The 25883-nt window shown below is 49.0% G+C and overlaps 1 protein-coding gene and 2 pseudogenes across 1 annotated transcript in view; all 3 read left to right on the top strand.

Annotated features, from left to right (window-relative positions):
* Positions 1 to 145, top strand: part of LOC144174133 (uncharacterized) — a 36471-nt pseudogene extending 36326 nt beyond the window's left edge.
* Positions 1 to 25883, top strand: part of LOC144139945 (protein amalgam-like) — a 129692-nt gene that overhangs the window by 87631 nt on the left and 16178 nt on the right. The gene's annotated exons all lie outside the window — the stretch shown is intronic.
* LOC144177913 (uncharacterized) lies at positions 16136 to 19645 on the top strand (annotated as a pseudogene).

Genomic DNA, 25883 nt, shown 5'->3' with positions numbered 1-25883 from the left:
CTTGTCATGCATTTCTACTTTTTCTTCCAGATCGCCCTGCTTCGGGTGGATTCCGCCATCGGCCCGACAGAACTTTTTCCACCGCAAGGAAGCATCGTCGCACCTGCGCCGGGAAGCCCTGTCGGCGGAGCACCGTCCACCATGATGTCAACAGTGTGACGTCAGTGGACACTCTTGAGCTTCAGTCTAAAACCCGTAGCCATCTTCAGCAGCCTTTCAGTGGGCTTGGCAGCACCGTGTTCGGGCGGTTGTCATGCATTTCTACTTTTTCGTCCAGATCGCCCGGCTGCGGGTGGATTCCGTCATCGGCCCGACAGAACTTTTTCCACCGCAAGGAAGCATCGTCGCACCTGCGCCGTGAAGCCCTGTCGACGGAGCACCGTCTACCATGATGTCAACAGTGTGACGTCAGTGGACACTCTTGAGCTTCAGTCTAAAACCCGTAGCCATCTTCAGCAGCCGTTCAGTGGTCTTGGCAGCACCGTGTTCGGGCGGTTGTCATGCATTTCTACTTTTTCGTCCAGATCGCCCGGCTGCGGGTGGATTCCGTCATCGGCCCGACAGAACTTTTTCCACCGCAAGGAAGCATCGTCGCACCTGCGCCGGGAAGCCCTGTCGACGGAGCACCGTCTACCATGATGTCAACAGTGTGACGTCAGTGGACACTCTTGAGCTTCAGTCTAAAACCCGTAGCCATCTTCAGCAGCCTTTCAGTGGGCTTGGCAGCACCGTGTTCGGGCGGTTGTCATGCATTTCTACTTTTTCGTCCAGATCGCCCGGCTGCGGGTGGATTCCGTCATCGGCCCGACAGAACTTTTTCCACCGCAAGGAAGCATCGTCGCACCTGCGCCGTGAAGCCCTGTTGACGGAGCACCGTCTACCATGATGTCAACAGTGTGACGTCAGTGGACACTCTTGAGCTTCAGTCTAAAACCCGTAGCCATCTTCAGCAGCCGTTCAGTGGTCTTAGCAGCACCGTGTTTGGGCGCTTGTCATGCATTTGTACTTTTTCGTCGAGATCGCCCTGCTGCGGGTGGATTCCGTCATCGGCCCGACAGTACTTTTTCCACCGCAAGGAAGCATCGTCGCACCTGCGCCGGGAAGCCCTGTCGGCGGAGCACCGTCTACCATGATGTCAACAGTGTGAGTTCAGTGGACACTCTTGAGCTTCAGTCTAAAACCCGTAGCCATCTTCAGCAGCCTTTCAGTGGGCTTGGCAGCACCGTGTTCGGGCGGTTGTCATGCATTTCTACTTTTTCGTCCAGATCGCCCGGCTGCGGGTGGATTCCGTCATCGGCCCGACAGAACTTTTTCCACCGCAAGGAAGCATCGTCGCACCTGCGCCGTGAAGCCCTGTCGACGGAGCACCGTCTACCATGATGTCAACAGTGTGACGTCAGTGGACACTCTTGAGCTTCAGTCTAAAACCCGTAGCCATCTTCAGCAGCCGTTCAGTGGTCTTGGCAGCACCGTGTTTGGGCGGTTGTCATGCATTTCTACTTTTTCGTCCAGATCGCCCGGCTGCGGGTGGATTCCGTCATCGGCCCGACAGAACTTTTTCCACCGCAAGGAAGCATCGTCGCACCTGCGCCGTGAAGCCCTGTCGACGGAGCACCGTCTACCATGATGTCAACAGTGTGACGTCAGTGGACACTCTTGAGCTTCAGTCTAAAACCCGTAGCCATCTTCAGCAGCCTTTCATTGGGCTTGGCAGCACCGTGTTCGGGCGGTTGTCATGCATTTCTACTTTTTCGTCCAGATCGCCCGGCTGCGGGTGGATTCCGTCATCGGCCCGACAGCACTTTTTCCACCGCAACGAAGCATCGTTGCACCTGCGCCGCGAAGCCCTGTCGACGGAGCACCGTCTACCATGATGTCAACAGTGTGACGTCAGTGGACACTCTTGAGCTTCAGTCTAAAACCCGTGACCATCTTCAGCAGCCTTTCAGTGGGCTTGGCAGCACCGTGTTCGGGCGGTTGTCATGCATTTCTACTTTTTCGTCCAGATCGCCCAGCTGCGGGTGGATTCCGTCATCGGCCCGCCAGAACTTTTTCCACCGCAAGGAAGCATCGTCGCACCTGCGCCGCGAAGCCCTGTCGACGGAGCACCGTCTACCATGTTGTCAACAGTGCGACGTCAGTGGACACTCTTGAGCGTCAGCATAAAATCCGGAGCCATCTTCCGCAGCCGTTCAGTGGGCTTGGCCGCACCGTGTTCGGGCGATTGCTCATGCATTTCTACTTTTTCGTCGAGATCGCCCTGCTGCGGCTGGATTCCGTCATCGGCCCGACAGAATTTTTTCCACCGCAAGGAAGCATCGTCACACCTGCGCCGGGAAGCCTTGTCGACGGAGCACCGTCTACCATGATGTCAACAGTGTGACTTCAGTGGACACTCTTGAGCTTCAGTCTAAAACCCGTAGCCATCTTCAGCAGCCTTTCAGTGGGCTTGGCAGCACCGTGTTCGGGCGGTTGTCATGCATTTCTACTTTTTCGTCGAGATCGCCCTGCTGCGGGTGGATTCCGTCATCGGCCCAACAGAACTTTTTCCACCGCAAGGAAGCATCGTCGCACCTGCGCCGGGAAGCCCTGTCGACGGAGCACCGTCTACAATGTTGTCAACAGTGTGACGTCAGTGGACACTCTTGAGCTTCAGTCTAAAACCCGTAGCCATCTTCAGCAGCCTTTCCGTGGGCTTGGCAGCACCGTGTTTGGGCGGTTGTCATGCATTTCTACTTTTTCGTCGAGATCGCCCTGCTGCGGGTGGATTCCGTCATCGGCCCGACAGAACTTTTTCCACCACAAGGAAGCATCGTCGCACCCGCGCCGGGAAGCCCTGTCTACGGAGCACCGTCTACCATGATGTCAACAGTGTGAGTTCAGTGGACACTGTTGAGCTTCAGTCTAAAACCCATAGCCATATTCAGCAGCCTTTCAGTGGGCTTGGCAGCACCGTGTTCGGGCGGTTGTCATGCATTTCTACTTTTTCGTCCAGATCGCCCGGCTGCGGGTGGATTCCGTCATCAGCCCGACAGAACTTTTTCCACCGCAAGGAAGCATCGTCGCACCTGCGCGGGAAGCCCTGTCGACGGAGCACCGTCTACCATGTTGTCAACAGTGTGACGTCAGTGGACACCCTTGAGCTTCAGTCTAAAACCCGTAGCCATCTTCAGCAGCCTTTCCGTGGGCTTGGCAGCACCGTGTTTGGGCGGTTGCTCATGCATTTCTACTTTTTCTTCCAGATCGCCCTGCTGCGGGTGGATTCCGCCATCGTCCCGGCGGAACTTTTCCCACCGCAAGGAAGCATCGTCGCACCTGCGCCGGACAGCCCTGTCGACGGAGCACCGTCTACCATGTTGTCAACAGTGTGACGTCAGTGGACACTCTTGAGCGTCAGCATAAAATCCGGAGCCATCTTCCGCAGCCGTTCAGTGGGCTTGGCCGCACCGTGTTCGGGCGATTGCTCATGCATTTCCACTTTTCCGTTCAGATCGCCCTACAGCGGGTGTATTAAATGCAGAGCATTTCAGTAACTCACTATGTCACCCGCGTTAACGTCCGTCGTAATCCGCACTGTCGTTGTCCGCACCCCTCTCCCTACACTATATAAAAAAAATACTATGCGGCGCCTGGTTTCGATCCCGCGACCCTGCGGGCGGAACGCAATGTACATGGTGCTCTACCCACTGCGCCACAAAGCCTTTTTTTTATTGCAATATTTCAGCACAAAACAAGCACCATCAAACAAAAAACTGCAACGATAAAACTGCTAGTCATCACCTTGCCAGCAGAAAAACGATTAAAATTGTTTGAGGTGGGTCAGTGTTTCCATCACAGGCAACCACTCTGGAGGCTCAGGCTGAGCCCTCCACACTTCAATAATCATGCGCATTGAATCAACGAAATATTCCCTTGACCATTTAGCGTCAACGTCCCTATGGCGTATGGCCATGCGGGATTTCCAAATTGCATGTAGGGCCAGGACCATCACGAGGTCGTAAGGTACTTCGTCACTCTCAATCGGTAAAAACCTAATGCCGTGAGCGTCCAGAGGGAAATCTTTTTTGAGGGTCCGCTGAAGCACGTCCCAAAAGAAGACCCCGTCCCAGCAGTCCAAAAACACGTGTTCTGCAGTCTCGGGTTTTCTGCACGGGTAGCAGTCCACCCCACCCGGCAAAAACGTTCCCTTTTCCTTCTGCCACGTTTTCACATCAAGGACGCCCGAGTGAAGTTTAAAGAAAAAAGTCTTAACCCATGGGCCAATCGCCATACGTTTCACACGCTTAAGCACATCCTGTCCTGGCCCTACACGGTAGAGCGATCTATACAATGGAACGGGAAGTACGGAATCAACGAGGTCATTATACAATCTTTTACGCGTCACACTAGATAAGTACTCTAGCGTGAAGCGTGCACGCAAAAACATGGTGGCTTGTACCACCTCACGGAAGTAGCCTTTCGTTGTGCCAAACGAAAAAGAAGCTGACGTTACAACAAAATCAGGAAGCGCTCTGGCCAACTTCACCTGACACACAGTGCGCAAAAAGGGGTCCTGCACATCCCGAAGAAACAAAAAACGATTTACTACTTGACGCAAAAAAATCGCGCCAATCCACCCCGTGGATGTGGTTGGAAATCAAAGCTGTAAACGGCATTACCCATGCGACGTCACTTTAATTCACTCACATCGCTCCACATCGCTCCACAGAGATAAGTTAAATGCACTTAACCACACCATTTATTACTTCAAAGAGATATTCTTGTTAAGGTTAAATCAATGCATGAAGCATGAACGGTGTTTGGTTGAGTTGTATTGGTGTAGCACAAAAGTGGAAACTTTTTTTATAAAATTAAAGTAAGCTCCAACCCGGTGTTAGACGATCTGACTTCTCCGTCTCTGCGCGCGGACGGAGGCGACGAAATTTGCGGCACAGAAGGAGGTGGAGGCGGAAGAAATATTTCTGTTCAAACTTCTGAACGGCCCAGAGTGCAGCCCTGGGGAGTGATTCCTTCTTCTGTGGGGCCCATATGCACTCCGCGCGGCCTGTGTTCCGTCCACCCGCTGAAGCTGGGTAGGTAGAGGGGGGCTGGACAAAAGCATCTCCCATTGCTCTTGTTGGGTAGTTGACAGAAAGAGAGGAGGGTGCTCAGGGCTAAAGTCGCACACCCGGATTAAGGGGCAGAGTGTTCCTACTTCTGAGCAAAATGTACATTCAGCGCCGTAGCGATTCGGATACATTAAATGAAGACGCGTATGCTGTGGGAAGGAGCCCGGATTGTATGAGCCGTAGGGTAGTTTGTTGTTCTCTGGAAGGCCAGGGTAAGGCAAAGGTACGGTCTGTCTCAGAAGGCGATAATGTTGGGTTATCTCCCTGAACGTGACAAGCGGGTGACTGTCCTCGTGCAGCTCCATAGCACGGGAGGTAAAAGCGCAGGCTTGTTGGGTGGGCGTATTTGTTGCCCTCCATTGAAGCGTGAGGGGGTGTCCGGATGAGCTGAATGGAACCGTTTGGGGAGTGGTTTTTTAGCACGCGCAGTGTAGGTCAACACACACAACCCGACTGGTAATTCCGGTAGGCTTGCTGGCAATCGATGACTACCCTCCGAACCCCTGGTTGAGCGAGAGCCAAGGTGATGGCTGCCTCTTCTGCTGCCGTCATTTCTTGGGTCCTAAGCGAGGTGCACGCAAGGAGATCTTGAAGGTAGCGCACTTAAAACACGGACACTAGGGAAGAAACGACAAACCACAGGTTTAGGTTGTAGTATTTAAGTGTGTCTGTTCTAATAAAAATCAGTTGTGAGTCAGCGCTGTGGTTTGTCATTTCTTCCCTAGTGTCCGTGTTTAAGTGCGCTACCTTCAAGATGTCCCATATGCATTACCAACTAGCCCAGTTGTCACTTCTTCTACACGCAAGGAGGTTGGCTCTGGAGGTAGCCACGATGATGGCGTATTGCTGCCCTCGATGTTTGGAGGCGTCTGTGTAGATAACTGCATGATCCCCACCGAGGGTGGGGCTTAGCGCTTGAGCCCGTGCTTTTCGGTGACCCTCGTCATGTGAGGGGTTCATATTTCTAAGCAAAGGGACCATCTTTAATTTTAGTCGCCAAGAGTCTTTGAGTACGTCAAGCGGAGTGACATTCTGGGCTGCCCAGCCAATCTGGTGAAGCATGCGGTTACCCATCGCAGTTCTGAGTCGGACCTTCTGGTTAGAAAGATGGCCTTCCATCAGCTCTTCCATCGTGTTGTGGAGCCCCATGCTAAGCAGCCTCTGTGTGGACGCACTCATGAGAAGACCAATGGCCTGTTCGACCGCCTTTCTAATCATTATATAAAGCGTCTCTATGTCCTCCTTGTCGAGAAGACAGGGGGTTGACGTAAGTAACTCTCGAGAGGACAAAAGCTTCAATTATTCGAAATGTGCCGGATTCCTTTAGGCCTCGCTTCTTGGTGGCAACTCGCCTGATCATGTGTAGGATTTGATTAATGCTGTTTTTGAGGCGCTGCAGGGAGACATCACTCTTGGTGTTAGCCTCGAGATGTAGGCCCAGGATCTTGATGCTGGGGCTTGGAGTGATGGCCTGGCCATCAAGGAGTATTCGAATGTATTCCTTGGTTTGGCGTTAGGGCGGACGACAAGGATCTGTGATTGTTTACGTGAACACTGGAGGCCACAGGCTTTAGCACATTGGCGTACTAGAAGTGAGATGCCATGCATTGGTGTGAGCTTCCTTTAATTTTTGTAACTCTTAGCACATGAGAAAGGTGCGCACAGGGCTGCTAGACGGGCGTGAGTGGTCGCGTGACGCTTTCAAGTGGCATTCAGCGAGAACGAATGGGGTAAACCCGTAGATGTGCTTGGTGAGTACACGATTTTTCTTCCCGTGTTCGCGTGGGCTCGTAGCTGAATCGGTAAGACAACGGGCTCTCGCTTTGTTAGTCTATTAGTTCCAGGTTCGATTCCCGGCGGTGCCAGTAAATTCTTTTATTTGTTCGCTGGAGTTTTCTGGTGACACCAACGGTCGCGAAAGAACCCTTGGGGGGTAGCGGTAGAAAGCTTTGCTTTAAAAACAGATGCGATAATGACAGGCGACCAAGACGCACGCGCCGAAACAGGTTCGTACGGCTGGTTCTCTCCCATGACGACTCCCAAATCAACACAGCAAAAACTCGGTGCAAGGCCTGTACATGTGCCCGCGCACAATGCAACACCTGTAGAACATACCACAGTTTGCCAATTAAAAACACATTACACACTGAGGCCCTCGCAAATATTGAAAGTCCGCTACCCTTCCATTTCTCGGCCTTTTCACGCAATTCGACTGTTTGACTGCGCCAATAAGGGTCGCTGTCTGCATAGTTCTCGAGGGGCACTCCCAAGTACTTCACCGGCGTCGTCTGCCAGCTGATACACTCAAAAACACTAGGTGTACTGTCCCACTGGCCATGCCAGAAGGCTAGACATTTCTGCCAATTAACACCACTGGCACTGTACTTACAAAACATTTTCAAGGTGTTTACAGCAATACTTATGCTTCTCCTATCAACAAAAAAGAGAGCAATGTCGTCAGCGTAAGCTAACACCCGTACTTCACACGACTGAAGTTTAAAACCTTTGACGTCTTCGCTCCTGATTACACTTAAACAAAAGGCTTCAATGTACAAACAAAAAAGCAACGGAGACAATAGGCAACCCTGACGAACGGCACTTTGAACAGGAACGGGTGTGCCGATCGTTTTGTTAATAAAAAGCCTCGTAGAACACCCAGTGTACGCCATGCGCACACCATTAAGAATAACAGAACCAACATTCACGTGTTCCAACATATTTAACAAAAGTTCGTGAGACACCTGATCGAAGGCTTTAGCCATGTCTACCTGGAGCATTGCCAAAGTCCCTTGCATGGCGTCACAACACTCGAGAACACTTCGGGCAGTATGAATATTTGTAACTATCGACGCCCTTTGATCCCGCACGTTTGATGCGGCCCTACCACGTCCTTTATGACAGTCTGTAAGCGGCTAGCCAATATTTTCATTAAAACCTTATCGTCGACATTTGTCAGACTAATAGGACGATACCCAGGGATCTGTCTGAGTTTCGCAACCTCCTCCGATTTCGGTATAAACACACTGTGAGACACAAGAAAAGAAGGTGGCAGCACACCTTTGTGGTACGCCTCAGAGTAAACTTTACATAAAACCGGGCTGATGTCACCCTTAAACGCCTTGTAGAAAGCGGCGCTCAGGCCATCAGGGCCCGGCGTCATCCCTGGGCTCAACTCGTCGATAGCGCCGCGTATCTCTTCTACTGTAATATCTCTTTCGAGATGCGCCTTAACTTCCTCGTCTAAGCACGGTAACAAAGACGTAAACTCTTCTCTAAACTTGACGGCATTGGCAGGATGACAAGAAAATAAATTTTTATAAAAGTCACAAAAACAACGCCTGGTCACTATAAACCACACCTTCGGCTTCAATTTCCACTATCGCATTTCTGCGAGCATACTTTTTATTTATTTATTTATTTATTTATTTATTTATTTATTACAAGTACCTACATCGCCCATTGGGCATTGTTGTACGGCGGTTACAGTAGAAAATAGAATACAAACAGCAAAATTATATGTGAAATAAATCGTGCATTACATTATACATGAGAAATCTAAACACTTGCAGTACAGCATTATAACAAAAGTACAAAACACAGGATTATACAACGAAAGCAGTAATTATATATATAAAAAAATCAACAATCAAGACAAATACAAAGGCAACGTTAATATATGGGTTATTTCAGCAACTCAAAATGCTGCTTCAATGGCTGTTCGGAAATTAAAATCAGAGAATATTGGTATTTTTAGCGCATTCCAATCACTAATAGAGTTTGGAAAGAAAGAGTATTTAAGGACATTCAATCGACAGGTATATTCTCTAATTTTATATAAGTGATCTTTCCGTTCGGACATGTAACTAGGCGTCTTTAAATACCGCTCTTTATTTATTCCCGTCTTATCATGATATATATTATAAAGAAATTTAAGTCTTTGAACTTTCCGTCGTCCACAAAGGGGTTCCCATCCCAAGGCCTGAAGAATTCCAGAAGTCCTTATTTTAAAATCGTAATTTCCTGTAACAAACCTAGCAGCCCTTTTTTGCACCCTCTCTAACTTTTCTTTCAGTACATTCGTGAAAGGGTCCCATTAAACACAAGCATACTCTAAAATTGGGCGCACGTTTGTAATATACAGGGTTTTCTTGAGTGTTTGCGGCGCGTCGCTGAAATTTCTTTGGAAAAAATGAATTAAGCGCGAAGCCTTGGCTGTGATTAGATCTACGTGTCAGGTCCAATCTAGTGTTGCCGTGAATGTTACGCCGAGATACTTAACTTGATCTACCTGTTGTACTGCGCAGGAATTTAAGTAATAAGACCTGGATACTACCTTTTTTTTGTTAGTAAATTGCACATGAAAACATTTAGTTAGGTTTAAACTCATTTGCCACTGAGCACACCAAGACACAATCTTATCGAGGTCAGACTGAAGTACTGTGGTGTCATCAAAACACTTGACTGGGCAATACAAAACACAATCATCAGCATAAAGCCTCACTGGTGATTTCAAATCCACTGGAAAATCATTGATAAAAATCAAAAAAAAGAAGCGCCCCAGAACCGACCCCTGTGGCACCCCGGACAGTACATCAGCTGTTGATGAAGACACACCATTTATCACAGCACATTGCTTACGGCCGCTGAGATAATCCTTAATCCAGTCAATGAGGGTTTTAGGAATACCAAGAAACGACAACTTATGCAGCAAAATACTGTGGGGGACGACATCAAAAGCTTTTTTGAAGTCCAAAAATACAGCGTTCAATTGAATGCCCTGGTCGAATGATGAAGCGATGTCATGTACGAATTCGGTTAGCTGTGTAACACAAGAAAGGCCTGCGCGAAAGCCATGTTGAGACGGAGTGAAAAAATTATTATCTTGAAGGTGTTTTATAAGGCAAGAATAAATTATGTGTTCCAGTGTCTTGCAACAAACGGGGGTTAGCGATACCGGTCTATAGTTAGATACTTTATCACGGTCGCCGGATTTGTGCAAAGGCGTGATATTGGCTAACTTCCACTCTCGTGGCAGTTTCCCACACCTTATCGATACATCATACAATGCGGCTAGAAATGGAGCTATGTGATCAGCACAACGTTTTAGTATGTGGTTTGAAATACCGTCGGGACCATGCGCAGACTGGGGATTCAACCTATTCAAATGGTTTCTTATACCTGATTCAGTTATTATGATATCATTCAATGCTGGTAACGACCTGAGTGTCGTGACGGGAGATATCGGGCTTGGCGGAGAAAAAACTGATTGAAAATACGCATTGAAGCATTCTGCTCTACTCATATCATCTTTAAGTAGTTCGTCATTGTGCATGATAAAGGGAATTCCACTGATGTCTTTTTTGTTACTTTTAACATAACGCCATACTTCCTTTGGATTTGTTTTTATTTTGCTATTAAGGGACGATAAATATTCGCGCTCCGCCTGCTTTATCTGTGTCTTCAGGCTAGAGCCTAATGCTTTAACCTTTCTAAATAAATCAGCACTGCGCGTGCGACAATAATCTTTGTACACCCTAGCCTTCCGCTTAATTGACGCACGTATATCTTTAGTAATCTAAGGTTTATCCCCACGACGACTGGCAGTTACAATTTTCGATGGGACATAAATGTTTACCAGAGACAGCAGTTTTTCTTTAAACAACCCCCACAATATTTCAATGTCATTGGACTGACAGCATTGGATAAACATAGGAAGGTATGTATCAAGTTCAAAATTGATGGCATCAAACCTGCCTCTATCGTATGCGAAAACTTTTCGTGAACGAGGTCTACTGATTTCTATCTTTTTCCACTCTATGGTAGCCGCAACGACATCGTGGTCACTTATGCCTGGAATTAGAACAACCGACTTCATTAAATTGTTACGATTCATAAAAAGAAGGTCCAGGACACCATCACTTGCCGAACACAGTCGTGTTGGGAGGTTAAGAAACTGGAAAAGGTCATAAACTCTGGTAAGCTCGAAAAAAGCAGAATGAAGTTTTGACCGACTATTTTCAACTGGACGAAAATTGCACCATTCGACATTAGGCATGTTAAAATCACCCGCCAGCATAATTGGTTCGGAGGAAAGAACCGAAATGGTTTTAGACAAACTAAATAAAGGTAACACACTAGAGTTACCAGGAGGCCGATAAAAGGACCCCAAAACTAAACCATTCTCTTGCGAAAACGTTATTCTACACCAAACCGATTCGGAGTTGTTATCTGCGCTCTGTATTGGTACGGTTGGTATGCCGTCTCGAATCAGAATGAACACACCCCCACCGTGCGTATTACGGTCTTTGCGGTAGGCTGTGTAACCTGTTGGAAAAACTTCATTATCTAAAATATGTTCATCTAGCCAAGATTCAGTTCCAAAAACAACGTCGGGTTGTGAAATTCGAATCAGGGTATCAAACTCGTAAACCTTATTCTTTAAACTTCGACAATTGACAACAATCACTGATAGGGTCTCGGGAAGTCCCTTTTTGCGCGGCGCTATAGCGCCCCCCAACCGCTATTGAGCGCATTCTTTCACCGAGTCACTTGCACTGTCGTACACGAACGATTTACTTCCGATTTTGGCATCCATTCTGCCCCTGTTGTATTTGATTGTAACCTTCTCGTCAGTTTGCTTCCCGTATTCCAGTAACTTTTGCCTTTGCTGGCGACCGATTTTGGAATAATCCTCACCAATAGAAAAATCCGTTCCCTTTAGTTTTGAGGCAGCAGATATAACTCTTTGTTTGTCCTTGAAAAACGCAAATTTCACAATAACTGGCCGAGGTTTCTCGCCCCCGACCTTGCCAATTCGGTGGGCACGCTCGATTGCGGAGGAGGACACTGTTACACGCAGCTTTTCTGCGCACAAATCGATCACTTTCTTTTCGGATTCATCCCACGTTTCCTTACCCCCATCAGACAGACCAAAAAACAACAGATTGTTTCTACGCGACCGGTTTTCTATTTCATCCTGATTCAATAACGCGTTTCTCATGCTGTCAACAAGCTGGCTGTGTTGAGTGGATAGCTCTTTTTTTTCCTCGCTTGATGCTGCAGTAGGCAAATCTCCTGCCAACCTATCAATTTTGCATTCGAGGGTTTGAACTTTATCCTTCAGTTCTTGCTGCCCGGTCTCTAATTTCTCGAGTTGTTTCATAAGCTTGTCCTGTGCCTCGAGTATCTGCGGTAAACAACGGAGAGCCTTTACAAGCTCTTGCTCTAGTTCCTCGTTTATTGGCCCTGGGTTTTCCTCCACATCACCTGACAAAAGCAGCCTTGCCCTCACCGCAGCCAGAGCAATAAACTCGTCAATGCTAAACACAGCACAAACCAACATTCGCACAAAGGTCCAAGGGGGCTCCGGTACCGACTTTCGAACAGTGGCACCACTCTTATAACGATAAAATTCACCAACCTGCAAAAAGAGCAGCCGTAAGTGTGCGGTTCGCATGTCGGCACCGGAACCCGAAGGGCCCAGTTGCAGCAGCTGCTTAAGTAGTCTTTCGTCGTATGACGAGAGCCCCTGGTGGTGGTTGACGCCTTCGTCAGTCACATGTGGCACCCATGACGCATCGAGATGCAGCTGCAGGCACGTGTCGATGACAGCAGCGGGACAAGTTTTCACGCCTATCCTAGTTCTGCTGCAAACAGTCTCCGTACACTGCGCAGTCGTGCTGAGCAACTGTTGATGCGTCGTCCACCACAGGAACTCGTTGAAGACGTCACCGATGCTGGTAGCTGACACATTTCCTTGATGTCACTGTTGTGTCCCTGTGGCCATGACTCAAAACCGGCGCCGAACACCGCTACCACAGCCTGCAAAAAGAGCAGCCGTAAGTGTGCGGTTCGCATGTCGGCACCGGAACCCCGCTGAACGCTCTTTTCCGCGCTGAACGCTCTTTTAGTCGGCGCTTCGCCGTGCAAAAATCGTTCAGCTCTTGCGCGCACAAGCGCACCCTCATACTTCTCTTTATCTATTACTTCGAGCTGCGCTTTTAGTCCTCTAATGTCATCCTTCAACGCCCCAGGCGATTCACACTCTTCCTTAACGTAAACGTCCAGGGTACTTCGTAACCAGGCTTCTCTTTGCTTCTGGTCGTATTTGATTGCGGATGATCTTTCAATGGCCTTTAACTTAACTTCTTGTTTGAAGAGCTCCCAATTGAGCGTAAAGTTAAGGTTCTCTTCACCACAGAAAAACGTCCGTGCGCATGCGTTAACGGCCTCAGTGAAAAGTTCATCCTGCAGCAGCTTGTTATTAAGCTTCCAAAGCCCCCAACAGAACGCGTTGCCTGGTTTTGCAATTCTACCAACGATTACGGTCACAAGGCAGTGATCGCTGAAGGAAACGGGGGAGACTCGGTAGCTATCACACTCCGGCAGAATCTCTGACGAAACATACACTCTGTCGAGACGCGCATGACTGCTGCCCTGGAAGTGTGTATAGCGAACGGAACCGCTACTGCCAAGGCTATCAACCACATCTTCCAGCGCAAAGTCAGCGACGATATCAGTTAAAACTATCGTACTCGCATCGCGGAACCTTGTCGAGCTACTTTTGTCTTGCGCGGAACATACGCAATTAAAGTCGCCAAGTAAAATAACAAGCCTCTCCGTATCGCAAAGCCCGCGGACATCCTCAAAAAAACCTTTCCTTTCCGCTGCCTTTGTGGGCGCGTACACACAGATCAAGCGCCATTCGCTTGACGATAAAACAAAATCGCATACAACAAAACGCCCACACTCGGACGCGGTGACGGTCTCTAGGGTTGCCCCCAAACTCCTTCGTACCAACAGGGCAACACCCGCAGACATCCCGACCGCGTGAGCAACGCACACGTCATACCTCGACGCAAACGGACGCACCATACGATCTGTCTGCTCCTCTCTCTCAACCTTCGTTTCTTGTACCGCCACTATATCCAGGTCCTGTTCGGTCACTAAACGATACAACTGATTCTGCCGTCTCCTGTCAGCAAGCCCCCTGACGTTAAGCGTGGCAATACGGATTGGCGTGTTTAAATACACCAGGTTAAGAGAGAAAACAAACAGATCCCAAAACATTTACACTGGTACATTTGACAAAGAAAAAAAACAAAATACCGTAAAACGACGAAAACAACCCCCCCCCACCCCCTCCCCCCCCCCAAAAAAAAACGGATCCAATTTGAGCCCGTTGAGAGAGCTTCACTTGACGCGCGTACATACAAAAACACCCCAAACCCCCGCCCTGGCACGAAGGAAGAACTCTTCGACACCCAACACACCCCCCAAAAAAACGCGCAATGACCGCAAGGAAAACCCTTCGACACCCGACACAGAACCAAAAACCCACGTAATACAACCAACGACCTTAAGCCCATCACTAGAACACGCCCTGCACTTTCCTTGTTTTTCAACGACACACAAAGACAATTTAAAAATACTTTTAGCAGTCCGAAAGCGGAGTCAAGGATGGCGTTCTTACGCATTCTTTGTTGCCGTGGGTCCTCTGTCGTAGGGCGTGTTAAGCTTCGGCTTGAAGCTCGAGCGCCGCGACGTAGGTCCCACACTCACCGACCCCACCACTACGGAACCATCCCCCCCTCCCCGTTGCCCGACACTGTCTTGACCAAGGAAGTTGTCTTGACGCGGCCGCTTGGCCACAGACTGGTCCTGGTCGCCAGTTTTCAAGTCGACGCCCTGTTGGGGGGCGGGAGTTTCCAACGCCGGAAACTGACCCGCCATGCTCACCGGGCTCTCACTGTCGCCATCGTACGTCAGCTGGTCTCCTTCGCTGGCACTTTGCGCAGGTAGCACTACGACAGCGACCGACTCCTTCACCTCAGCGCTCTTTTCAGGCGGCGCGTCCCCCGTCACCGGGTCTCCGCCGCCCCCTGCTGCAGCCGCCTCCGCCTCCTCCTCGTCCATGATGTTCTCCGTTCGGTCTACATCCCCCACCGCTCCGGCCACCTTCGCGTACGTCCGCACGCACTCGTTCGCTTCATGACCGAAGCGGCGGCAGAGAGTGCAGCGCGGCACCTTGCAGTCGCGCCTCATGTGCCCCGTGCCAGAGCAGCGAAGGCACTGCGGGGCCCTGCCGGGCACGACCACGAGCGCCTGCTCGCCTGCGACACGGAGCTGGTGGGGCAGGTCCTCAGCCCTCACGCCCGCGTTGAGCTTGAGGGTCACGGACCGCGTCGTCGAGCCCTTGTCGTGGACGCCTTGTACACGCCAGCGCTCCCGTGAAACGTCGCTGACCCTCCCGTAGGGAGCCAGCGCAACTCGAACGTCGTCCTCGGTCACGTTGTAAAGCAGCCAGTGGAGCTTCAGCCGCAGGTCCTATTTGGCAGGGTCGATGACGAGGCAGTGTCGACCTTTGACTTGAAGCTCCTTTGCTTCCAAGATCTTTTTGACGCCTTGCTCCGATTTGAACGTCACCGCCCATATGTGACTCATTTGGAACGCCCCCAAGGCAAGCACCTCAGGGAGCAATTCCAGCCGAGCCAAAGTATCGCGGAAATCTTCAACGCGATACGGGCGGGCGCGCATGTCACCGTGCAAAAAAACTGTGTTAAAAACGATACGTCCTGTAGGCAATGTCGGCAACGAAACTTGATAACTATCGTCCTGAGCAAACATCCTGTTTCCGCGGCCAACATGGGCCGCATTAACCGCTCCTGAGGAGCCCTGCATCCTGCGTCCGTTCACTGCGGTGGCCGGAAGCAGAATCCTCCTGCGCCACAAAGCCGACACAGAATGGGAGGCTACGAACGCGCCTTATATCCTTGACTTATTCAAACTACGTCAAGAAGCTGCTGATACAACGCATTCACTACCACCAACTCCCCAAACACTAAACGTTAACGCAATACACCCACCCCTATGCGACGCATTTACTCGAGTCCCCCTGGCGGTGAGATGGGCCCAATTTTTTCTGTCGTCGGCCCGGCGCAACTTTTTCTACCACAAGGAAGCATCGTCGCGCCTGCGCCGGACAGCCCCGTCGACGGAGCACTGTCATGGCAAGCAGCGCCTCAAGTGCTGCTCCCCTACCATGTTGTCAACAGTGTGGCGTCAGTGGACACTCTTGAGCTTCAGCATAAAACCCGGAGCCATCTTCCGCAGCCGTTCAGTGGGCTTGGCAGCACCGTGTTCGGGCGGTTGCTCATGCATTTGTACTTTTTCGTCCAGGTGGGTGACAAACATTATGTCTGCTCTATTAGTGACGATTCGCTCACTTTAGTAGTGCTGCCAAGCCCACAGAGCCTGCTGTCTTCATTGTGTGATGGTTCGCTTGTTATTAGGCTACTGCTGTTTACATCAGGTGACGTGGAGTTAAACCCTGGACCCCGCTCAGACTCAGGTTCTTGTTACGAAGCCACCTTAAACAGCCAGCTTCTCAAGAAAAACCTAAAGGAACAAACGAAGACCAATAAAACGCTCACTGCTCTTTCCGAAAACTTGGAAAAAGTAGAAACTGTAGGCAACGTACAGGAAAGATTAACCGCCATAGAAAAAGAGTTAGCTCGCCTTCAACAATGCGAGGATAAACTCGCCGAGCATGTGGTAGTGACCGTAGAAACAAATAAACTGGTGCGAGAGTTATCGGTTATGGTTGAAGACTTATAAAACAGGAGCCGTCGGAATAACATAATAATCTATGGCTTGGAAAAGGGTGATAACGAACAAAATGCAGATTTACAACAGCGGATTGTAAACGCATTTTTAAAGATATCCTCAAGGTCAATCTGTAGAACGCACGCACCGAATTGGCCGGAAAAAAACAATATCGAGAGCGGCCAGTAATTCTTAAGCTGTACAATTTCTCTGAAAAAATGTTAGTCCTTCGTAATTGCGGCAAACTGAAGGGAACAACAATATCGATATATGAAGACTTTTCCGCGCGAGTTCGGGACTTGCGCAAAAAACTACGGCAATCAGCAAAGGAAGATCGGAAAAATGGTGGCAAGGTTACTCTTGTATTCGATAAACTGAAGATAGATGATATATGATGGGATGAACAAAAAATCGCGCCAATCCACCCCGTGGATGTGGTTGGAAATCAAAGCTGTAAACGGCATTACCCATGCGACGTCACTTTAATTCACTCACATCGCTCCACATCGCTCCACAGAGATAAGTTAAATGCACTTAACCACACCATTTATTACTTCAAAGAGATATTCTTGTTAAGGTTAAATCAATGCATGAAGCATGAACGGTGTTTGGTTGAGTTGTATTGGTGTAGCACAAAAGTGGAAACTTTTTTTATAAAATTAAAGTAAGCTCCAACCCGGTGTTAGACGATCTGACTTCTCCGTCTCTGCGCGCGGACGGAGGCGACGAAATTTGCGGCACAGAAGGAGGTGGAGGCGGAAGAAATATTTCTGTTCAAACTTCTGAACGGCCCAGAGTGCAGCCCTGGGGAGTGATTCCTTCTTCTGTGGGGCCCATATGCACTCCGCGCGGCCTGTGTTCCGTCCACCCGCTGAAGCTGGGTAGGTAGAGGGGGGCTGGACAAAAGCATCTCCCATTGCTCTTGTTGGGTAGTTGACAGAAAGAGAGGAGGGTGCTCAGGGCTAAAGTCGCACACCCGGATTAAGGGGCAGAGTGTTCCTACTTCTGAGCAAAATGTACATTCAGCGCCGTAGCGATTCGGATACATTAAATGAAGACGCGTATGCTGTGGGAAGGAGCCCGGATTGTATGAGCCGTAGGGTAGTTTGTTGTTCTCTGGAAGGCCAGGGTAAGGCAAAGGTACGGTCTGTCTCAGAAGGCGATAATGTTGGGTTATCTCCCTGAACGTGACAAGCGGGTGACTGTCCTCGTGCCGCTCCATAGCACGGGAGGTAAAAGCGCAGGCTTGTTGGGTGGGCGTATTTGTTGCCCTCCATTGAAGCGTGAGGGGGTGTCCGGATGAGCTGAATGGAACCGTTTGGGGAGTGGTTTTTTAGCACGCGCAGTGTAGGTCAACACACACAACCCGACTGGTAATTCCGGTAGGCTTGCTGGCAATCGATGACTACCCTCCGAACCCCTGGTTGAGCGAGAGCCAAGGTGATGGCTGCCTCTTCTGCTGCCGTCATTTCTTGGGTCCTAAGCGAGGTGCACGCAAGGAGATCTTGAAGGTAGCGCACTTAAAACACGGACACTAGGGAAGAAACGACAAACCACAGGTTTAGGTTGTAGTATTTAAGTGTGTCTGTTCTAATAAAAATCAGTTGTGAGTCAGCGCTGTGGTTTGTCATTTCTTCCCTAGTGTCCGTGTTTAAGTGCGCTACCTTCAAGATGTCCCATATGCATTACCAACTAGCCCAGTTGTCACTTCTTCTACACGCAAGGAGGTTGGCTCTGGAGGTAGCCACGATGATGGCGTATTGCTGCCCTCGATGTTTGGAGGCGTCTGTGTAGATAACTGCATGATCCCCACCGAGGGTGGGGCTTAGCGCTTGAGCCCGTGCTTTTCGGTGACCCTCGTCATGTGAGGGGTTCATATTTCTAAGCAAAGGGACCATCTTTAATTTTAGTCGCCAAGAGTCTTTGAGTACGTCAAGCGGAGTGACATTCTGGGCTGCCCAGCCAATCTGGTGAAGCATGCGGTTACCCATCGCAGTTCTGAGTCGGACCTTCTGGTTAGAAAGATGGCCTTCCATCAGCTCTTCCACCGTGTTGTGGAGCCCCATGCTAAGCAGCCTCTGTGTGGACGCACTCATGAGAAGACCAATGGCCTGTTCGACCGCCTTTCTAATCATTATATAAAGCGTCTCTATGTCCTCCTTGTCGAGAAGACAGGGGGTTGACGTAAGTAACTCTCGAGAGGACAAAAGCTTCAATTATTCGAAATGTGCCGGATTCCTTTAGGCCTCGCTTCTTGGTGGCACTCGCCTGATCATGTGTAGGATTTGATTAATGCTGTTTTTGAGGCGCTGCAGGGAGACATCACTCTTGGTGTTAGCCTCGAGATGTAGGCCCAGGATCTTGATGCTGGGGCTTGGAGTGATGGCCTGGCCATCAAGGAGTATTCGAATGTATTCCTTGGTTTGGCGTTAGGGCGGACGACAAGGATCTGTGATTGTTTACGTGAACACTGGAGGCCACAGGCTTTAGCACATTGGCGTACTAGAAGTGAGATGCCATGCATTGGTGTGAGCTTCCTTTAATTTTTGTAACTCTTAGCACATGAGAAAGGTGCGCACAGGGCTGCTAGACGGGCGTGAGTGGTCGCGTGACGCTTTCAAGTGGCATTCAGCGAGAACGAATGGGGTAAACCCGTAGATGTGCTTGGTGAGTACACGATTTTTCTTCCCGTGTTCGCGTGGGCTCGTAGCTGAATCGGTAAGACAACGGGCTCTCGCTTTGTTAGTCTATTAGTTCCAGGTTCGATTCCCGGCGGTGCCAGTAAATTCTTTTATTTGTTCGCTGGAGTTTTCTGGTGACACCAACGGTCGCGAAAGAACCCTTGGGGGGTAGCGGTAGAAAGCTTTGCTTTAAAAATGCAAGTTTCCCTGAGAAGGGCACGTCACGATAGTCCCGCGAAAAACAACGCGTGACACGCGCAAGCCAGTACACCGTTTTCCTTGTTATTTTTGAATGCCCGTAGCATTGTTAACAAAACTGATAACTTATTTTTGTGCATTCCTGGTACTCTCGTGATAACTGAAACATGGCTACACCCAGACATACTTGATTTTGAAACTGTTCCTACGTTATATTCCCTACTTCGGTCAGATCGTGACAGTCGCGGGGGCGGCGTCACCATTGCAATAAAACATGGCTTCCAATATCGTAGAGAAAAGGGTATCGCGAATCATGAAAGCGTTTGGTGCACAATATTTGCTCGCGATGCTTCAGTACTGATCGGTGGCATCTACAGGAAGCCAAATGGGCCTGATGATTACATTTTAAAAGTACATGACTATCTGGTTGATAAGGTTACCCCCCGTACCAAATTAATACTTACTGGAGATTTCAATCTCGCCATTGACTGGGCAAACTTTACAAGTACTAGAAATACCGTCAACACCGCGCTATTACACCATTTATTGTCCATTTTTTTATTGTCCCGGTTGGTCCAGGAACCAACCCGTATTCAAGGAAATACTTGCTCCATACTAGACCTAGCTTTTCTTTCGGATAACCTATCCGGTAAAGCCACTGTGGAAGATGGAATAATTGACAACAAAATGTTAATCATAACTCTTAACCTTGAATTCTTAAATCCCAAACCCTATGGCACAAATTCACGGATAGCCATGAAAGACTACATTAGAGCTAATTATGTTTGTGTGATTGATTATTTCGACACAGCACTAGAGACTTTTTCTCTAGAGGAATGGGAGGGTGTTAATGGTATGTGGACTCAACTGAAAGAAAAATACTTGCGTGCTGTGAACAAAACTTTATCCCAACGAAACCAAAATACACAACAAGAAAAACACCATGGATCATACGCCGTGTTATTCACCTAAAAGAACTGTACAGAGAATGCGCAAGAACAAGAGGATCCCAGTCATTTTAAAGGAACTTGCTTAAGGCGGAAATTGTAAGTGCAAGGCAAGCTTTTTCCACATACGTTGTCTCACTTCATGATGCATAAGCCACAAAAATTTTGGCGTTACTTGGCACGGCCTAAAAACCCAACAACCGAAGTAGAAATTCAGGGTACTGTTGTAAATGACGCACAGGCTGTTTCCAATGCTTTCAATACATGTTTTCAGTCGGTATTTACTCGCGCATGCGCACCAAGCAGCCCTTTTGCTCCGGTGCATCCTTTTTGAGTTGCCCGATATCCTTATCACACCGGAAGGTATTCTTAATCTGCTGTTACAAATCGATGTTAAGAAATCAGTGGGTCCTGATAGTGGGTCCTTCGGCGCTACGCAGAGCACCTATGTCCCTTTCTTGAAACAACTTTTAAAGCATCCCTGCTAACAGCTTTTAAATGCGAATGCATTTCTTAGTCGAGCCATGTCAGGCGCCGTGCGGCGTCCACGCGCCCGCAGGTGTTATCTCTCCGCTCTCACCCCCTCTCCCATAGCAGCAGTGCAAGCGCGCGCTCCTCCTCTCCCCTAGCAACCGGAGCAGGTGGTGCGGGCGGATCAGCGGCGAGTGAGTGAAGAGGAGGAGCGCGCTCGGGCGTGTGAGGGCGCTCGCATCGCGGGAGCTCGCCGGAGCTCCCGCGTGTGTGGGAGAGTGTAGGCGAGGGTAGGCGCGGTGCTTCGGTGCTTCTCCTCTCGACGCTCGCCCCACTCTCCCGTTCGCTCGGTCGCAAGTATATATAAATGCAATGTCTGCCGGCAACGGTACCTCGAGCAAGAAGTGTAATACAATCCAGTTCGAGCATTACACCTCTCGCTGGAGGTGACGTCACTGTAGTGGCTTCAACGTCATCTTCAACCGGAGGAGAAGAAGAAGCGGAAGACAAGGCTGCGAAGCGAAGAGCGCGTGATGCCGAACGCAAGCGCTTGAAGCGAGCTGCCGACGCCGAACTCCGTGCTCGGGAAGCCGCTGCGAAACGCCAACGCCGAGCCGAAGGCCCCGAAATACGTGTTCGACATGTGCATTCGCATTTCCTCACGATTCCCTTCGGGGAGGTGGGGTGAATATTTTTTACCTGCGGACTGCTTGTGTGCAAAAGTAATTCCAATTCATAAAGGTGGGAGCAAGCTCTCCATAGAAACCTTCAGGCCTATCTTGCTAACGAGTTGCTGCTTTAGGTTATTGGAACATGTATTCAACAAGGCAATAATCACATATTTAGAAGATAACATCTTATTGTACCCAAACCAACACGGATTCCGTAAAAACCTGTCTACTGTTACTCAACTCTTGGAAATCATGCATGATTTTGTAACTACTATTAACTCACAACTGGAAACCGACGCCATATTTATAGACTTCGCCAAAGCTTTTGATAAGGTGCCTGACAGTAAATTGATTGACAAACTTGTATCTATTGGTATTAACAGTAGCATAATAGCATGGATAAAATGTATCTATCAAATCGTAGGCAGTATGTAACCGTAAACAACACAGCCTCTGATCCCCTAGAAGTTTTTTCCGGAGTACCGCAAGGTTCCGTTTTAGGACCCATCTTGTTCCTAATATATGTCAATGGTATCTATGTGTACCTTGAGCGTAACGTTAAAATGAGGCTATTCGCTGATGACTGCGTGATCTACACCACTATCCGCACTACTGTTGACCACCTTAGACTTAACTACTACCTAATATTGCATGTTGGTGCCGTCAGTGGGGAATGGAAATTAACGTTTCGAAAACAGCTTGCCTTAGCATAACTCGCAGAAAAATAATCTAGCATTTTAATTACAATTTGGTTGGCACAAACATTGCAAAAACCGACACTGGTAAATACCTGGGTGTCACTTTTAGTAGTAAACTGAAGTGGGATGCACATGTAAACAGCACATACACAAAAGCATATCGCCAGCTAGGGTTCCTGCGTCGAAAACTTGCATTTGCTCCTTCTAATGTAAAACTGACACCATATAAATCTCTCATAAGGCCGATCCTCGAGTACGCCAGCATTGTTTGGAACCCCCATCAAAAATATTTTTCCAACAAATTAAAAAACTTCCAACACAAGGCCCTTCGCTTTATCTAATCGAAGTATTCGAGCCATAACAGTGTCACTGAGCTGCGCAGGCGGGCATGCTTACCGACCCTTGCAGCCCGTAGCCGTGTCTGCTTCTTAAAGTTTCTTTTTCTTTTATATCACAACGGTTTAAACATAGATAAGGACAACTATATAAATCCGCCTAACCATCACTCCCTTCTTACCAACCATTATAATTGCATCAGACCATTCATATCACGCTGTGACAGTTTTAAATATTCATTGTTCCCGTCAGCAGTGGAAGAGTGGAACAAGCTGCCACGTGAATGCGTTAACATTTCCTCTGCAGATTCATTTGTTCAAAATGTAGAAAGATTGTTTTATGAAGAGTAAAAGTTTCCCTTCTTTGTTTGTGACCGCTTCCGAACACACTGATCACTGTAACACCTGCTGATGCCACCATAATATTTTGTGACCTGGCCATGGTTTTGTGCAGTAGCTTCCATCTTCCAAGTTTTAGTTTCACCAGCATCTTGTGATTGTCTTTTTTAAAGCAAAGCTTTTTACCTCTACCCCCCAAGGGTTCTTTCGCGACCGTTGGTGTCACCAGAAAACTCCAGCGAACAAATAAAAGAATTTACTGGAACTGCCGGGAATCGAACCTGGAACTAATAGACTAACAAAGGGAGAGCCCGTTATCGTACCGATTTAGCTACGAGCCCAAGCAAAGACGGGGCAGACAGGTGGTGTACTCACCAAGCACATCTACGGGTTTACCCCCTGCGTTCTCGCTGAATTCCACGTGAAAGCGTCACGCGACCACTCACGCCCGTCTAGCGGCCCTGTGCGCACCTTGCTCATGTGTTAAGAGTTACATAAATTGAAGGAAGCTAATAGCAATGCATGGCATCTCACTTCTAGTACGCCAGTGTGCTAAAGACTGTGGCCTCCAGTATTCACGTAAAAAATTCCAGCTCCTTGTCGTCCGCCCGCACGCCAAATCAAGGAATACATTCAAACACTCCTTGATGGCCAGGCCATCACTCCAAGCCCCAGCATCAAGGTTCTGGGCTTACATCTCAAGGCTAACACCAAGAGTGACGGCTCCTTGCAGCGCCTCAAAAACAGCATTAATCAAATCATACACATGATCAGGCGAGTTGCCACCAAGAAGCGAGGCCTAAAGGAATCCAGTACCTTTCGATTAATTGAAGATTTTGTCCTCTCGAGAGTCACTTACGTCCACCCCCTGTCTTCTTCTCAACAAGGAAGACATAGGGATTCTTTATATAATGATTAGAACGGAGGTCGAGCTGGCCATTCGTCTTCTCATGACTGCGTCCACACACAGGCTGCTTAGCACGGGGCTCCACAACACGGTGGAAGAGCTCATAGAAGGCCATCTTTCTAACCAGAACGTCCGACTCAGAACTGCGGTGCGTAACCGCATGCTTCACCAGATTGGCTGGGCAGCCCAGAATGTCACTCTGCTTGACGTACACCCAGACTCTTGGCGACTAAAACTAAAGATGCTCCCTTTGCTTAGAAATATGTACCCCTCACATGACGAGGGTCACCGATAAGCACGGGCTCAAGCGCTAAACACCACCCTCGGTGGGGATCATACAGACGCCTCCAAACATCGAGGGCAGCAATACGCCATCATCGTGGCTACCTCCAGCCCCAACCTCCTTGCGTGTACCTCGCTTAGGACTCGAGAAATGACGGCAGCACAAGAGGCAGCCATCACCCTGGCTCTCACTCAACCAGGGGTTCGGTGGGTTGTCACCGATTCCCAGCAAGCCTACTGGAATTACCAGTGGGGTTGGGTGTCCTGACCTGCACTGCGCGCGCTAAAAAACCACTCCCCAAATGGTTCCATTCAGCTCATCTGGACACCCCCTCACGCTTCAATGGAGGGCAACAAATACGCCCACCCAACAAGCCTGCGCTTTCAGCTCCTGTGCTATGGAGCTGCACGAGGACAGTCATCGGCTTGTAACGTTCAGGGAGATAACCCAGCATTATCGCCTTCTCAGACAGACCGTACCTTCGCCTTACCCTGACCTTTCCAGAAAACAACAAACTACCCTACGGCTCATACAATGCGGGCTCCTTCCCACAGCCTACGCGTCTTCACTTAATGCATCCGAATCGCTACGACGCTCAATGTAAATTTTGCTCAGAAGTAGAACACTCCGCCCCGTAATCGGGGTGTGCGACTTTAGCCCTGAGCACCCTCCTCTCTTTCCGTCAACTACCCAACAAGAGGAATGGGAGATGCTGCTGTCCAGGCCCTCTCTACCTACGCAGCTTCAGCGGGTGGACAGAACACAGGCCGCGCGGACTGCATATGGGCCGCACAGAAGAAGGAATCACTCCCCAGGGCTGCACTCTGGGCCGTTCAGAAATCTGAACAGAAGTATTTCTTCCTCCACCTCCTCCTTCTCTGCCGCAAATCTCGTCGCCTCCGTCCGCGGCGCCGAGACGGAGAAGTCAGAACGTCTAACACCGGGTTGGAGCTTTATTTTTAAAAAAAAGTTTCCACTCTTTTGCTACACCAATACAACTCAACCAAACACGTTCATGCATCTTGCAATGATTTAACCTTACAAAGAATATCTCTTTGAAGTAATAAATCATGTGGTTAAGTGCATTTCACTTTTCTCTGGTTTTACTATTTGTAGAGCGATGTGAGTAAATTTAAGTGACGTTGCATGGGTAATCGTTATGGGTGCCGTTTACAGCTTTGCTTTCCAACCACATTCACGGGGTGGATTGGCGCAATTTTTTTTCGGTATGTGCGATATTGCTTGGTTTGTACCCGAGTGTGTATATTTGCACGCCCACCCTGTATGAGCCTGAGGAAGGCTTACAGTATAAATAAATAAAATAAATTACCCTATTTTTCTGCTGCTTGAATCCGCAATGTGACGAAAGTGATCCAGAAAAGCATATTCGATTACCGTCAATTCCGTCAGAACATTAAGGATACAGACTGGGTAAACATTTTGTCCGACGACTCCGCTAGCAGTGCCTTCAAAAAATTCCGTTCCGAAACATCTAAAAACATTAAAATTTGCACAACAACATCAGGTGAAGCAAAGCGGTTTTCTGCCCCAAGCAATTCTTGGATACAACCTCCGCGGTGGCTCAGTGGCTAAGGCGTTGCGCTGCTCTGAGCACGAGGTCGCTGGTTCGATTTCCGGCAG

Source organism: Haemaphysalis longicornis, unplaced genomic scaffold, assembly GCF_048455015.1.
Source record: "Haemaphysalis longicornis isolate Haplotype H1 unplaced genomic scaffold, Haemaphysalis longicornis Haplotype H1 scaffold_1, whole genome shotgun sequence".
NCBI lineage: Eukaryota > Metazoa > Arthropoda > Arachnida > Ixodida > Ixodidae > Haemaphysalis > Haemaphysalis longicornis.
The sequence above is the reverse complement of the archived record's forward strand: the minus strand, read 5'-3'. Positions and strand labels throughout refer to the sequence as shown.